The following is a 17915-nucleotide window of genomic DNA, read 5'->3' as shown; positions in this document are numbered from 1 at the left end:
GTGATGGTGTGGGCCACCATAAAAGCCGATAGTCTCTCCACCCAAGAATGGTTAAAAAATGTGGTTTCTCGCTTCATTTCCACTGCACAATGGTCACCAAAATCTCCGGATACCAATCCGTTGGACTATTGTGTCTGGAGTATTTTTGAAAGCAAGCAAGCACTTCACCGGGATTGGGTAGAAATACCGCAGAGCAATATTAAGCAGCGTGTGACGGCTTCATTGGCCGCTTGAAGGCCATAATTCGTGCCAAAGGTGACCAATTCGAACAAATCTTAAGTTATTCTAAAATGTGATGCTATTTCTGACAGGTTTTGCTTTCATTCAATAAAATTAAAAAAAAAAAAAAAAAAACAAGTAAAAAATAAGTAAGTTTGGTCGGGCCGAACTTTAAATACCATCCACCATTTGGAATGAATTAGGAAATTTTCAAAAAAAAAAAAAAAAAAAAAAAAAAAAAAAAAATCCTTAAAAAATTCTTTTAAAATCTTTAAAATCGGAAGGTGCCTAATATGGGGGGATATGCGATATGTGGACCTATATAGACAAATCTATGTCTGGGGGTAAAGTATTCACAAAGAACTCCTTATGTGGAATTTCAGACGATTCTATTGAAAAATGTGGCTAAAATCATCAAAATATCGAATATAGGGGGTACCGTTATATGGGGGATATACGATATCATGGACTGATATAGCCCATCTTCGAGCTTGACCTGCCTGCAAATAAAAGAGAGATCTTAGCTTCCTATCTTAATTCGTTTTGACTGTAGCGTGATTACAACAGACGGACAGACGGACGGACAGGGCTAAATCGTCTTATAATTCCAAAATTATTATTTCGATAAGTTACAAACGGAATGAAGAACTTATTATATACCCTCCATATTATGTATGGTGGAGGGTATAAAAATGTTAAAATTATGACGTTTGTCTTTGTTGCAGTCTGAAATTTGGAATTGGGATTACTGTGGGAGTGTAGAATTTGGTTATGTTGAAAGCTTTGAAAATTTGTATTTTTGTGTTCTAAATTAAGTTCAATTTGGATTTGGGTGAACCGATAAGGCTTCAATCCTGAAAATGGATAATGAGATTTCTACTGCTGACCAAATAGCGTTCGCTTGCTAGTATAAAATATTTAGTCTTCGCATGCTAATAGAATATATGGGAACTCCGATGGATACAGAATGGAAAATTTGAAATGGAAGGTACACAACTACTCCATTTTATATTTGTCCAGTAAATTTTTAACAAAAATTTTAAAACTCATCTATTTAGGTACGCTTTTCTGCTAATTTTTTGTAATAACGTTTTTTTCTATCTGATATGAAACCTATGCTGCCATCTACATGTCAAAATCTGAACTAACTAGTTGGCAACGCAATAAAATAACTAACCATAAATGAACGAGCCGATTCTCAAACCAACCATGAATTTGTATCACCATGTGCTCATACATTTATCCATGACATATTTATATTAAATCATATAGACACCACTAGATGACAGTCACGAATGTGTTTTATTAAAAATACAAAATTTAGTTATATTGAATTATTAAGTATATGCTTACATATATATTAAAAGGTATATATTAATAAATAAATATTGTATTCAAAAAAAAAAAAAAAAAAAATAATAATAAAAAATAAAAATAAAAATGACAAAACTGTTCCCTAAATGCTTATTTGGTGATGAAAGTGTGTAATTAATTTGGAATCTAACTAGATTTGAATCGACTTACCTGCCACAGATGTATTACGTCGAGTGAGGCATGGGGTCTAAAACTATTATTTAGATGAGGCAAATTTTGGGGGTATACAAGGATATATAATGTCGTCGAAAAAAAAGAAATATTTTAATTTATCGATTAGGATTTGACTTCAGAATTTACGCAGTGATACATTTTTACGTAGTCTAAAAAATATGAACAGTAAAAAAAGTCCTAAAGTCGGGCGGGGTCGATTTTTTGATACCCTACACCACTTTGCTAATTTAGTTGAGCTCCGCATAAAAATTAAAAGTTTTTTTTCAATCGTACACCCTATGATCATAATTATAATTTAAAATTCAAAGGACTAAATATGCCACGCATTTGTATCTTTTAAATTCGGACTTGCATTGCCCATTTGGTGCACAATTAATTTGAAATCAGATAAAGATATATATGGGAGCTATATCCAAATCTGAACCGATCTCGATAAAATTTGGCAAAGATATTACAATTTTATATATTTCCCTGAATATCGTTGTTACGGAGTGCATATTACAGCTGTGGGTAACATATACAACAAATCGGATGAACAATACATATGGGAGCTATAGCTATATCTGAACCGATTTGGATCAAAATTGGCATACATATTTTCAGGCCTAATTTGGTTGTCTGTGCAAAATTCCATACTATTCGGGCTGATATTACACGTTTGGTGCACAATAAAAGACAAATCGGACGAAGATATATATGGAAGCTATATTTGAATTTTTACCGATTATCTCCAATTTCAATGGGGTTCGTCCTTGGGCCAAACAAATGTTGTTTGGAAAATTTCATCTCACTCGGATAATAAATGCGACCTGCATTTTGTTCACAAGAATACATGGACAGACAGACCGACGGACGGACAAACGGACTGCCATGCATAAATCAACTCAGATCATCAAAAGGAACTATGTGTCTATCTCGTTTACTTTTGCCTGATACAAACAAATGCACAAAGACATAATACCCTGACCACCTTGTGGTGTAGGGTATAAAAATGGAGTGAAATAAATGACTGAGTCGTATCGGCTAGATCTTGAAATTTTGCACGTCATCTTGCGTGCGTATCCGAGTAATAAGGCTCGAATACAAAGGATACGAAAAGTTGTAATATTTGGATATTTTCTATTGCACAACCGGAATTTGATAGAATTTGGAAAAGAGATATACTGATGGATTGCAGGTGAGATGTATCAAAGCGTTTTTGGAAATTCGAACCTAAAACTTGGATTTTGGAAATTTATGTTACCAATACTAATTTCGTCATACTTTGGTTCAGAGTGAGCTTATGGAGCTGGATTTTGAAATTTTGTATTCGGGTTCATGTTGCTGGTAAGTTTGTGATAAAGTGGTTATTTTGGAAATATTTACCTCAAGTGCACGAAAGGATTAAACAGCACCATATTTGGTACAATTTGGTATTTGGTGAACATATACAGTGTGATATGAAAAAATTGTAACAAAGTCAAACGCCATAATTTTTATTTATTTTTTTTAATTTTATTGAATAAAAGCAAAAATGTCGGAAATTATGCTATTTTAGAATAATTTTAGATTTTTTTGAATTGATCACCTTCGGCACGAATTATGGCCTTCAAACGGCCAATGAAACTGTCACACGCTGCTCGTATGTTGCTCTGTAGTATTTAGGCCCATTCCCGGCGAAGAACTTGCATGAGGGCATCGACACTTTGCTTGAGGCGCCATACTTGCTTTTCAAAATACTCCAGACACAATAGTCCAACGGATTGGTATCCGGAGATATTGGTGGCCACTGTGCGCTGAAAATGAAGCGCGGAACTTAATTTTGTAACCATTCTTGGGTGGCGCGTGCTTAGTGCGATGGTGCTGAGTCCTGTTGGAATGTCCCTCAGGAATATTTTCGCTATAATATTCGGAATTATTTCTGATGCCACGGTCGATTAATGCGTGCGGAGGGCGACCATCGGCTATTATGACGGGCCATCATCACCATGGCCGGCGTTTGAGTTCTGGTGGCCAATCGAAGGTGTACATTTTCAGCTGACCTCTTTGGCAAGTAAAGACGATCATTTTTTTTGTTTACAAACTGCTGGGCAACGATCGGCCAAACGAAGCAACTCTTTAGCTGTTTTAAATCTATTTTTTTTCTATTGCGGTGTAAGTTCTTACACTTTTTGGAATTTCAATGGCTCATTTTTTAATATTTGCCGAATGGAATATTGCGATATGTTCAGCTCACGAGCCATTTTTCGACCACTGCGACGCGGGTTTCGAAAAAGTCACTTCTTTACTTTTTCTGTTAATGTTGCTGTTTTCTTCCGTATGCTTCCTCACGCCAGTATCCCAGTATCACGGTAACGAGCGATGGTATGAGCCACAAAAGATTTATTCAAATTTAAATGCTGGAGTGCTCTAACGATAGCCACTTGTGGTTTTCCAGCCAAATATGAAGAAATCACACTATCACGCTTTAATTCCATCACGAATAAATCTTTTTCTGGAAAATTCTCACCAAAATGCTTTTGTACGCTTGTAAACAATATAATGAGCTGTCACTGGAATAATTTTAACAGCTGTTCATGACTATTAAAAGTAACGCTGGATACGTTATTGGGCCACCCTTAAAATTATCGAGGGCGTGGTTCATTTCTTCCCAAAGGAAGAGAAAGTAATAACAACCGCGATGAAAGGTGTGAGTTCTAAGTGATTTCCGGAATATTGTTGTGCTTGCAGGGAACCTTATTTTAGATCAGAACTTGTCAACCAGTATCAACACAAAAGCTTTGATTTTGTATGCTTCACAGACGTGAGCATCAAGAGAGTAACTCTCCCTCTCTCGGTAAATATTTTGAGTGATAACTCCTTGCGAAGCATGAAATCAAGTTACTGTCCGTCTACACATCAAATTTGTTGTTGGCAAGCAGTCTGGTGGTGACTTTACCGATCGATGGTGAGTTTTATACACAAACCTAAGATTGTGTGCGAGGTGTGGTGAATTTCCCATGGGCGGTGTGTTGGCGAGCACTGCCCTAGATACTTACTCTTAATTTGGAGGGAAATCTTTAACTTTTAATAAAACACAGCTATGTATATTTTTTAATCTTTTTTTTTATTTTATTTCATAATTTTTATTTTTTTTTTTTTGCTTTGAATTTTTTACATTTATTTAATTTTCATGCTTTATTTCGAATTAAACTAAAATTGTATATGTTGATTTTTTTTTTATTCTTAAATTTCATAGTTGTTTGTTTAACTCATTCTTTTCTTTCCTGCTTCCTTTCATCGTCATTATTTTATGCTATGCTTTGTTGAAAGTCATTACACTGAGAGAAAAAAGTAACATAATAGAACATACAATAAAAATAAGTTCTGCATTTTTTTTTTCTCATTTATCATTTATAGCTTTCATATTAGATCAATAAAATGTTGAGTTTCGAATTTTACCACAATAATTTGATATGTATCGTTTTATTTCCTTTCATTTTGAGGACGTGATGTGAATGCTGACGAGATTGACTAGAGTAATAGTTGTAGTATTGAATAAGTTCGGTTATGTAGATGTAAATGTATGTAAATTTATATAGAGAATAATTTCGATATCTTTTGGTTTTTTATTTATTTTTGGTTTTGCCTTGAATTTTTATTTTCGATTTATATATTGTTATATAAATATACATGTTGTGTATGTGTATATTGTGCAAGTGTATATTGTGTATGTATATAGATAGAGATAGAGACAGAAGAATTATGTAAGGTACATCAAAGTTACAAAGTATTTTATTTCATTATCGTTTTTTAGTTTGAATTTAGTTTTTTTAGGAGAGAGAAAGAGAGGAAGTTATTGGGAGGGATTGGGATAATAGAAAAAGGGAAAGAAATTTAATTAGTAATAAAATAAAAAATGATAATTGATACTGTCCCTGCAAGCATTTGGAAGTGAGTCACTCACTCTGTTTTTAAGATGTCACTTCTGCAATGCTTCTAATCCTAATAAAAGTGGTAGTATGTAGATTTACAATAAAAAAACTACTGTTTTCTACTTTCTCTCGTCACGGATTTACTACGTAGTGGCGACAAGAATGTTAAAAAAACGGGTCGCGTGTGCAGACACTATCTAGTGACTGCCATCGGATAAAACAGTGATAGTTTGCAATCATTTAGGAATTGAACATATATAAGACTTTATTCTATCTGAGGAATATAAGACATTGTGGCGTAGAGTTAAGCATGCCTGCTTTGCTCTCTGAACACCCAGGTTCAATTTCCAAGACAGACATCACTTTTTTCAAAAAATATGTAAGTATTTTTGCTAATAATTAAAAGTACAAATAACAATAAAAAACAAGTAAACAAAGGCTATAATCGTGCGGGCCCGATTATGTGATCCCTATAACACCACAATATGTTAGAAGCCCTCTTATGTCCAAATCCATTTTGGAAGATTCCGCTTTTGAAATTATGTCATAGAGAACTACCCAGATATTACCCTTAGTATTTTGACCAGGGACATTTGCCCAATATTTACGCACTCCTTAAATATTTTGCTATCATCTCCAAAAGCAAGAGGCCCCTCTAAATTTTGACTCATCTATGTGATTTGGTTGTCTACGATACTTGTCTATGTTCGTCAACGAAATCAGCATAAAAAGCCAGAAGTTCGCCTTTTGTGTATTTCGGAAGTAGTGGTCCTTTCTACCCGCTGTCCCAAACTCTAACTTCATGAGAGATTTCATGTCCTTTGGTTTTTATTTGTGACATTTATAACGGCTGCAAAATCGGTATCATATTTAGTTGTTGGTCCATTTCAACCCCTAAATATATTGCGTACATCTTTGATCTGAACCTAACCCTACCCTTGTGAAAATTTTTATGAGGATCGGACAATGATTGTAATCTGTATTTATTAACCCCATCCTGTATTGCAAGGTGAAAAAATATTACAAAATGTACACTTCAGTATTATAAGTCAAATTGAAACCAGTAAAGAAAGTCTTCAAGTCGGGCGGGGCCGACTTTATGATACCCTACACCACTTTGCTAATTAAGTAGAGCTCCACATAACAATTAAGAGTTTTTTATGGGAGAATTCAATCATACACCCTATGATTATAATTATAATTTAAAGTTCAAAGGACTAAATATGCCGAAGCATTTGTATCTTTTAAATTCGGAATTGTATTGCCCATTTGGTGCACAATTAATTTGAAATATCCAAATTTGAACCGATCTCGATAAAATTTGGCAAAAATATTTCTGAGCTGTATTTGATATATTTCCCTGAATATCGTTGTTACGGAGTGCATATTACGGTTGTGGGTAACAAATATAACAAATCGGATGTATAATATATATGGAAGCTATAGCTATATCTGAACCGATCTTCACCAAATTTGACATACTAGCTTCTAGACTCAATTCGGTCGTAAGTGCCAAATTCCATCCCATTTGGACAAATATTAGACGTTTGGTGCACAATAAAAGGTAAATCGGACGAACTTATATATGGGAGCTATATCCAAATCTAACCCGACCTCGATAAAATTTAGCAAATGTATTTCTGAGCTGTATTTGATATATTTCCCCAAATATTGTTGTTACAGAGTGCATATTACGGCTGCGGAGGACAAAAATAACAAATCGGATGAACAATATATATGGGAGCTATAGCTATATCTGAACCGATTTCGATCAAATTTGACATACTTATTTTCAGGCCTAATTTGGGTGTATATGCAAAATTCCACACAATTCGGGCTGATATTACACGTTTGGTGCACAATAAAAGGCAAATCGGACGAACATATATATGGGAGCTATATCTAAATTTTGACCGATTATCTCCAATTTCAATAGGGTTCGTCCTTGGGCCAAACAAATGATCTGTGCAAAATTTCATCTGGATCGGGCAATAAATGCGACCTGTACTTTGTTTACAAAAATACATGGACAGACGGACGGACGGACAGACGGACGGACATGCAGACGGACGGACGGACATGCATAAATCGACTCAGAATGTGATTCTATGCAGATCATCAAAAGGAACTATGGGCCTATCTCGTTTCCTTCTGCCTGTTACAAACAAATGCATAATACCCTGTCCACATTGAGGTGTAGGGTATAAAAATAGCACGCGATAAAATATATGAAAAAATAATTTTTTTTTTCACAAAATACTACAAAATCTATATTAACATCATTATTGGCATTTTTTAAAGCGATTTTTTCAGATTTGATACTTTTATGTCAGGAGGGCATTCTGAACTTACAAAATTTGTCAAAATCGGTCCAGCCATTCTTGAGATATAAGCATTTTAGCTAACATCCCCTTCCTTTGTTTATACACATTGCCTATATTTCACTATATATCCGATATATTTACTATCGGCATCTACGTAACGGTCAGAATTGATCTGTTTGTCCATTTCAGATTTATCCGGGTTAAAAAATATTCGCGGTTTAATGGAAAATTTTAATTTTAAATTGGAAGGCTTCTTCCCAGTCCTAAGTTCTAGCCCCATGCTAATTTACGCGTTGATTGGTCCATAATTGTGACCTGTAGAACAACTGCAAAATCAGAATTTTTTTCAGTTTTTGGTCCATTTTGCCTTAATATTATGCGATCATCTCCAAAAGCAATAGGCTTTTTCTGGCTCTAGCCCCACCTCCATTCTAAATTTCGTGAAGATCGGGCCATAATTGCGACCTGTAGAGTGATTACAAATTAACATGGACAGGCGGACAGACGGACGGACGTACATACATAGCTAGATCGACTCAGCTCGGCGAGATAGGAAGATCCATATATACTTTCCTATGTGGGAAACCAATATTTCGTGGTGTTACATAATTTTTGGACCAATCAAACTTATAATACCACCAACACATTGTGTTGTAGGGTATAAATATTTGCTCAAGTCCGGAGTAAAAAATGTTTTTTTTTTCACTTCCAATAATTGTCGAGGAAGTGACATCCACGATTATTAGAAGAAACACTGTATGCGCTATTAAGTCAGGCTTTAAAATAGCGCAGGCGTGGTTCATTTCTTCTCGAAGGATGCTCCTTACCGGGTTAAGAAAGCGATTATTTTTATTGCTTAGGTGTGCTTTCTTAGTGATTTGCGGGTATTTTTTTTCCTTGCAGGGATATGGGCACTATTGTCCCATGTATTTTTCAATAATATTTAATTAGAATTTTGAAAAAAAAAAATCTATTTTTCGCTAGTTTCTCTTTCCATTTCTTTTTCTATTTCCCATTGCATTTGTTTGGTGATATAAATATCTTACACTTTCCTTTATGGGATTTCATTTTTTTTATTTTGGTTTGATATATCATTCTTATTTTTGCTCATATTTTCTTAGGGTTAATAATTGTATGATATTTTAATTTTTTTTTATTTTTTTCTGTTTTGTGAAAACAAATATAAAAAACATTTTCTTTTGGTTTTAAATCGGTTCGGTATAAAATATAATGGAAATTATAAAAAAAAAACAATAATAATTAATATTTGTTCGTTGTTTTAAATAATTGGTTGGGTTGGTTTTCAATTGAATTGTTGTTGTTATTTGGTTATTTGTGTCTTATTATGATTGCTTAGATTGTTGTTGTTGCATATTATTCAATAAATAATTTACTGCAATTTATTTATCAAAAAACACAGATAATTCACACATACTCATGCAACAATCATTGTACACTGATTTATTCATACTTCTATTTTATTTATTTTTATATTAAATTTATGAATTTTTTACACAAATAAAGTTTATTTGGAAAGGTGTTGTATTTGGGAACAGACCTTTAATTATGGGGAAATTAAAATAATATATAAAAAACCATAAGAGATGTCTTCTACAGGAAGTAGAGGATTCCAGATTTTCTGTTTTTGATGTCCTAGAAGTTTTCTTTAGGCAACATAGGGTCTCAAGGACATCTGTCGATAGTAAAATACTAAAAGGGCTTCTACAAACCGCAAAAGGTACCAGAAGATCTCTACTACAACCAATAGTAGACCTCAAGTCATTTGTTCACGGTAGCAGACATCAAAGCCTTTTATGGACAGTAAAATACCTCAATAGAGAGTAGAAGGTTTCACGAAATTCCGCCGACAGTAAAATACTTCCAGCTTTTCTATAACCAGTAAAAGGCCGGTTAATATCGCTTTTATTTATAGCAGAAGACCACAAGGTTTTTTTATCGCACTTAGTAGACCTCTAGGTCATCTATCCACAGTAGAAGACATCAAGGTCTTCTAAGAACAGAAGAGGACCTCAAGGTCTTCTGTAGATAATGGAAGACCTCCAGGCTCTCTCTGGTCCATAGCAGACCTTCAGGTCCTCAGTAGACAAAAGAAAATTTCCAGGTCTTCAATAAACCATTGAAAATCGATAGGTCTTTTATAGATCATAGAAGACCTCCAGGTCTAATACAGATTACCGAAGACCTCCAAGTCTTCAATAGGCCACAGAAGACCACCAAGTCTTAGGGTCTTCAATAGTCCCTCGAAGACCTCCATGTCTTCTACAGACCTTTGAAGACCTCCTAGTCTTTCACTGAAGACCTTCAGATCATATATAGACCATCGAAGACATTCAGGTTTTCCGTTGCCTAATAATTTATTCTAATAATATTCTAATTACAGTAGTCCTGTAGTCTATAAGGATCAATATAGTCCATAGAAGCCCTTGAGGCCTTCTGAAGTCAAAACAATACCTTGAGGCCATCTGAAGTCAAAAGAAGACCTTGAGGCCTTCTGAAGTCAAAAGGAGAACTTGAGGCCTTATGAGGTCAACAGAAGACCTGTAGTCTATAAGGGTCAATATAGTCCATAGAAGGCTTGAGGCCTTTTGAAGTCAAAACAATACCTTGAGGTCTTCTGAAGTCAAAAGAAGAACTTGAGGCCTTATGAGGTCAACAGAAGACCTTGCGGTCTTCTATAGTCCATATAAAACCTTGCGGTCTTCTGTAGTCCATAGAAGAACTTGAGGTCTCCTATAGTCTATAGAAGTCCTTGAAGACTTCTATAGTCCATAGAAGAGCTTGAGGTCTTTTATAGTCCATATAAGAGCTTGAGGTCTTCTATAGTCCATAGTAGAGCTTGAGGTCTTCTATAGTCCATAGTAGAGCTTGAGGTCTTCTTTAGTCCATAGTAGAGTGTGTTTCGGATCTAAAATGATTGGATTAAATTTCCCCCACAATTAAAAGTTAGTTTCAACTTGTAACTCAATAATTTGAAGGGAAATATATATTTCAATATGTATGCGACATGAATTTCATGTTTATTTCACTATTTATAATTTTTAGCTTTCTTTCCAGTTTTCTTGATTTGGAAAAAATATCCAAAAATTGATTTTGCAATAAGTTTTTATGTTTTTCAAGTCTAAAGTAATTCTGCTTCTAAATTTCTAAGACCAATAAAATTTCACTTATACAAATTAATGTCTACTTACAATATTTATATATTTTATAAAAAAACAACGATATATAAAAATCTGTCTACAAAAAAATTAAAATAAAAAGTGTGCAATAAGATTCTGTTTTTTTTGTTTTAATATTATAAATTTTTAATATTTATGAAGGAAAGATGAGCAAACAATGCAAACATGGATTTACATAGAAATTTCTGAAATATGGCATAAAAAATAAATTATTTCTGGTTTCGTAGGAAATAATATATTAATACGAAGGTAAATATTTCATTAGAAAGATTCTAAAAAATCGTAATCTCATGCAGCAACATCAGCAGAAATGGTTCGAAAAGAAAAAAAGCGTCTTGATTGAAAAATTGGCTCGTGTGGTGAACCTATCGCAATATTCCATTCGACAAATATTGAATCATGAGCTCAGGGTAAAGCCATTAAAATTCCAAATTCCAAAAAGTCCAAGAACTTACACCGCAACAGAAAGAGAAAAGACTTAAAAGAACTAAAGAGTTACTTCGCTTGGCCGAAAGTGGTGAACTGCCGAATTTGATTTTCTCCGATGAGTAAACATTCGTTGTCCAGCAGTTTGTAAACAAACAAAATGATCGTGTTTACTTGCCAAAGAGGGCAGCTGAAAATGTGCACCTTCGGTTGGCCACCAGAACTCAAGCGTCGGCCACGGTGATGGTGGGTGCCGCCATAACAGCCGATGGTAGCTCTCCGCTCGTATTAATCGACCCTGGCATCAGAATGAATGCCGAATATTATCGCGAAAATAGCATGTGACGGTTTCATTGGCCGTTTGAAGTTTTGTGCCGAAGGTGACTAATTCGAAAAAATCTCAACTTATTCTAAAATTTGATTCTATTTCCGACATTTTTCTTTCATTCAAATAAAATTAAAACCAAATTTGAATACCCTCCACCATTCGGAACGAATTTGGAAATTTTCAGAAAATAAAATCATTGCAACATTCTGTTAAAATTTTAAAAATACCAAATATAGGCATTATATTGAGGTGTATACGATGTAGGCCTACATAGGCATTGTTTGTCATAAGCTATTACCATATTCAAATTCGTAACTTGAAATAAACGGTGAATAATGTTGCTAAAATCATCAAAATATCGTATATAGGGTGGGGTATTGTACCTAAAATCGTCAAAATACCGAATATAGGGATGTACTGTTATATGAGCCCTATACGAAGAACTGAACCAGCATAGATAATTTTGTTAGGGTGTCTTAGGGTGTAGTATTCAATTCGAACTTCAAATACTAAATTTGAAGCAATTCCGGTGAACAATGTCGCAACAATCATCAAAATACCGAATATAGGGGGTACCGTTATATAGGGGCTATACGAAGATGTGGACCTGCACAGACAATTTTCTGTCTTAGGGTGAAGTATCAAAATCGAACTTCAAATACCAAATTTGAAACAATTCCGGTGAATAATGTCGCTAAATTCATTAAAATACCGAAAATCGGGAGGTACCGTTATATGGGGGCTATATGAAAACGTGGACCTACACGGCCCATTTACGAACTTAAATTGCCTACTGGAATACTAAACATGTGTGCAAAATTTTAGCCATCTATCTCAATTCATTCGAAAGATAGCGTGATTACAACAGACAGACGGACAGACAGACAGACAGACGGACATGGCTAAAACGTCTTAGAATTTTTCGCTGATCAAGAATATATATACTTTGTTGGGTCTGACATGAGTATTTCGAGGAGTTACAAACGGAATGACAAAGTTAATATACCCTCCATAGAATGGTGGAGGGTATAAAAACCTGTAAGTTCGGCCGGACCGAACTTTTGATACTCTTCACTATTTGGAACGAATTCGGCAATTTTCAAAAACAATAAGATTCGTTAAAAATTCTGTTAAAATCTTAAAAATACCGAACGCAGCTAATATATTAGGGTCTATACGAGGACATGAACCTGCGTAGATAACATTTGTCATAAGCTATTACAATATTCAAATGCGAAAACTATACGAAGACGTGGACCTGCACAGACAATTTTCTGTCACAGGCTGTAGTATCCATTTCGAACTTCAAATATCATATTTGAAACAATTCCGCCGAATAGTGTCGCAAAAATCATCAAAATACCGAATATCGGGAAGTATCGTTTTATGGGGGCTATACCAAAACGTGGACCTACATGGCCCATTTTCAATACCAAAAGTCCTACTTCAATCTACTTCAATTCGGACGGACATCGCTAAATCGACATAGAATTTTATGCAGATCAAGAATATATATACTTGTGGGGTCTAAAATGTGTATTTCGAGGTGTTACAAACGGAATGACAAACTTAATATACCCTCCATAGTATGGTGGAGGGTATAAATATGTAAAAATTATGGCGTTTGACTTTGTTGCAGTTTTTTATACCCTACACCACAAGATGGTCAGGGTATTATATCTTTGTGCATTTGTTTGTAACAGGTAAAAGGAAACGAGATAGACCCATAGTTCCTTTTGATTATCTGTATAGAATCACATTCTGAGTCGATTTATGCGTGTCTGTCCGTCTGTCCATGTATTTTTGTAAACAAAGTACAGTTCGCAAATATTTCCCTATCCAGAATGCATCAGCCCAAATAGTATGGAATACAACCAATTTAGGCCAAATTTGATCGAAATCGGTTCAGATATAGCTATGGCTCCCATATGTATTGTTCATCCGATTTGTTATTTTTGTCCTCCGCAGCCGTAGTATGCACTCTGTAACAACAATATTTGGGAAATATATCAAATACAGCCCAGAAATACCTTTGCCAAATTTTATCGATATCGGTTCAGATTTGGATATAGCTCCCTTATATAACTTCGTCCGAATTACTTTATATTGTGCACCAAACGTCTAATATTTGTCCAAATGGGATGGAATTTGGCACTTAGGACCGAATTTAGTCTAGAAGCTAGTATGTCAAATTCGATGAAGATCGGTTCAGATATAGCTATAGCTCCTATATATAATGTTCATCCGATTTGTAATATTTGTTACCCACAGCTGTTATGTTATGCGGAGCTCTACTAAATTAGCAAAGTGGTGTAGGGTATCATAAAGTCGACCCCGCCCGACTTTAAGACTTTCTTACTGGTTGTTATCTCACTCTGTATTCATACGAGCCTGAAAGTATGCAGTGCTTAACGATGATGTTATCGCTGTTCTATTCCTTTGAAAAAAAAAAGAAATCTCTGAGAGCAAAAATCGTAATACATACGAAACGATATTCGTATTCGACCAAATTTTATTTTTAATTTTTTTTTGTTCCTTCTAAAGTACCTTAAAATATAATGTTTGGGTTTCAAAAAAAAAAAAAAAAAAAAATAAATAAATAAATAAATGAATAAATAAATAATTTTAATATCAAAAAATCATACTTGCATTGTTTGTCAACTTCCTTCAAAATTTAGACTAGTTATTTCTTTTAATTTTCTATTTTAAGGCAGTGCATTTTACTAAAACAGAAGAACAATTAACAAAGAAGATTGTGAGGAAAGAAAAATTTCATTTTTCTCCAAAATAACAAAAACAGTTTTTTTTTTTTAATTTGTTTGGAATAAATTTTACATAAACAGGCAAATAGTTTACTAGGACAAAAAAATTGTAGTAAATGGGTTTTCCACAAAATTTTTAAAATCTAAAACATGTTTGATTTTGTGTGATTTCTTGTTTTTTTTTTTTACAAAGCTTAGTTAGACTAAAAGAGTAAACAGATATGTATTTGTTACTTTAAAAATATTTCATAGATTTTTAGCTTATTTCAAAAGAATAAAATATATGTATGTATAAGTATGTGATATGTATATGATTTGTAAAGTTTGGTTTTTTCTTTTGGACTTAAAATCTAAAAAAAAAATCTTTTACGTTGGAATAACCCAATTGATATGTATCGATTTCTTTGGTTGTTAGCCGCTTTGCCGTTTGGTTTTAGGCTTGATATGTTTTGTTTTGGAATTTCCCTCAGAATGGAAATGACGGTCGGCCATTATCCATTCCGGATTTGTTGTTATTTCTCTAATAATAATTGATATTTTTAGTTTTGAGTTTTTCTTCTTTTTTTTGTTTGTGTGGCCACTATTTCTAAATGTTGTAGTAACTTTTGTTTAGTCTGTAAATATTTATGTCTATTTTTTTTTTATTTTATAATTAGCAAATAATTCTAATTCTAATTATACTAATATTAATGCTTTCTATGTTTGGTTTTCAATTAAACTAATAGCTGTTTTTGTTGTCCGATTCTCGTAAAAAAGAACCGTCAACAGGGTTATTTTTTATTTTATTTTTATTCTGCACTCATTTATTCAGCCGTTAAATATTTTCTGTCACTTAAGTTTCATGCAATTTTTAACATTTGTTTTTCTTGTTTTTTTTTAAGCTTAATAAACATTTTAAAAATGTCTTTTTTTCTTATTTAACATTGATTTAATTATTTTAGCTTTTTTCTTTTTTAATTTAAACTTAAGTTCTAAAAAAAAATCACATTGAGTTGCTTAATTTTTTCTCCTTTCTCTTGACTTTGTTTTCTTGCTTCTTTTTTCTTGTGTCTTATTTTTTTTTTTCTTTTTTGTTCTTTGTTTGTTGTTATGTTACTTAAAATATAGTTAAAGTTGCTGTTTAAAATTTATATTTTCTTGTGTCATGTCTTCAGTTGATATGTTTCGGTTCGAAATAATTTTTTTGGTTATTTTCATTTGCTTAAAAAAATATTGCTTATCTAATTTCGCATCGTTTTTTTTCAATGTTGCAATTCTTGTTGGAAGTAAATAAGTAATGAAATGTTGTTAAATATTTACCACGGCATCAAAATAAAAATTCAATATGAAATTTCATAATAATTTATTTATTTTTATACCCTCCACCATACTATGGAGGGTATATTAACTTTGTCATTCCGTTTGTAACTCCTCGAAATACTCATTTCAGACCCAACAAAGTATATATATTCTTGATCAGCGTAAAATTCTAAGTCGATTTAGCGATGTCCGTCTGTCTGTCTGTCTGTCTGTCCGTCTGTCTGTCTGTCTGTCTGTCCGTCCGTCTGTCTGTCTGTCTGTCTGTCCGTCTGTCTGTTGTAATCACGCTATCTTTCGAATGAATTGAGATAGGTGGCTAAAATTTTGCACACATGTTTATTTTTCCAGTAGGTAGTAAGTTCGTAAATGGGCCATGTAGGTCCACTTTTTCATATAGCCCCCATAACGGTACCTCCCTATATTCGGTATTTTGATGATTTTAGCGATATTATTCACGGGAATTGTTTCAAATTTGGTATTTGAAGTTCAAAATGGATACTACACCCTAAGACGGAAAATTATCCGAGCAGGTTCACGTCTTCGTATAGCCCCCGTATAACGGTACCTCCCGATATTCGGTATTTTGATGATTTTAGCGACATTATTCACCGGAATTGTTTTAAAATTGGTATTTGAAGTTCGTTATGGGAACTACAGTCTGTGACAGAAAATTGTCTGTGCGGGTCCAGGTCTTCGGATAGCCCCCATATAACGGTACCTAGCTATATTCGGTATTTTGATGATTTTAGCTACATTATTCACCGTTTATTTCAAGTTTCGAATTTGAATATGGTAATGGCTTATGACAAACAATGCCTATGTATGTCCACGTCGTATAGACCCCAAAATAACGGCTATATTCGGCATTTTTAAAATTTTAACAGAATTTTTTAAGGATTTTATATTTTGAAAATTTCCAAATTCGTTGTAAATGGTGGATGGTATTAAAAGTTCGGCCCGGCCGAACTTACTGCTTTTTAACTTGTTTTTTTGGAAAACAAACAATTGAAAAAGCTGTAAGTCTACCACCATTTGGAACGATTTTGCCAATTTTCAAGAAGAAGACCTGGACCTGCACAGAAAATCTTCTGTCATAGGCTGTAGTACGAACTTCAAACACCAAATTCCGGCGAATAATGTCGCTAAACTCATTATAATACCGAATATTGGGGGGCACCGTTATATGGGGGCTTTACGAAGATGTGAACCTGTACAGACAATTTTCTGTCATAGGCTGTAGTATCTATTACGAACTTCAAATACCAAATTTGAAACATTTCCGGTGAATAATGTCGCTTATATCACCAAAATACCGAAAAAAGGGAGGTACCATTATATGGGGGTTATACCAAAACGTGGACCTACATGGCCCATTTTCAATATCAAAAATCCTGCAGACATAATGTACATTTGAGTAAAATTTTATCAGTCTACTTCATTTCGTCCGAAAGCTAGAGTGATTTCCACAGACACGGACGGACATCGCTAAATCGACAAAACATTTTATGCTGATCAAGATTATATATACTTTTTGGGGTGTAAAATGTATATTTCGAGGTATTACAAACGGAATGACAAACTTAATATACCCCCCATACTATGGTGAAAAATAAAATGAAGAAATATGATATCGTACACCGCTATGAGTATTTAATAGAGCTCCCGTTACAAAAACAGTTCATATTGGGAATATAAATATTTATTGGGGCAATAGATACGCCGGAGCGAGTTTCACCAAATGGAAAAATTCGGTTGATTATGAACAAATCTATCCAATTTTCGAACTGTATCTGATGTCCTGTATTAAATATCATTGTTGTGGAGTGTATATTAAGCATGCGAGGGATATATAGATATATCTGAACGGATTTTCCCCACAATTTTAAGCATTCGCTTTTAGGCTAAATTCGATCGGAAGT

This window comes from Musca domestica, unplaced genomic scaffold (genome assembly GCF_030504385.1).
Source record: "Musca domestica strain aabys unplaced genomic scaffold, Musca_domestica.polishedcontigs.V.1.1 16, whole genome shotgun sequence".
Lineage (NCBI taxonomy): Eukaryota > Metazoa > Arthropoda > Insecta > Diptera > Muscidae > Musca > Musca domestica.
The sequence above is the reverse complement of the archived record's forward strand: the minus strand, read 5'-3'. Positions refer to the sequence as shown.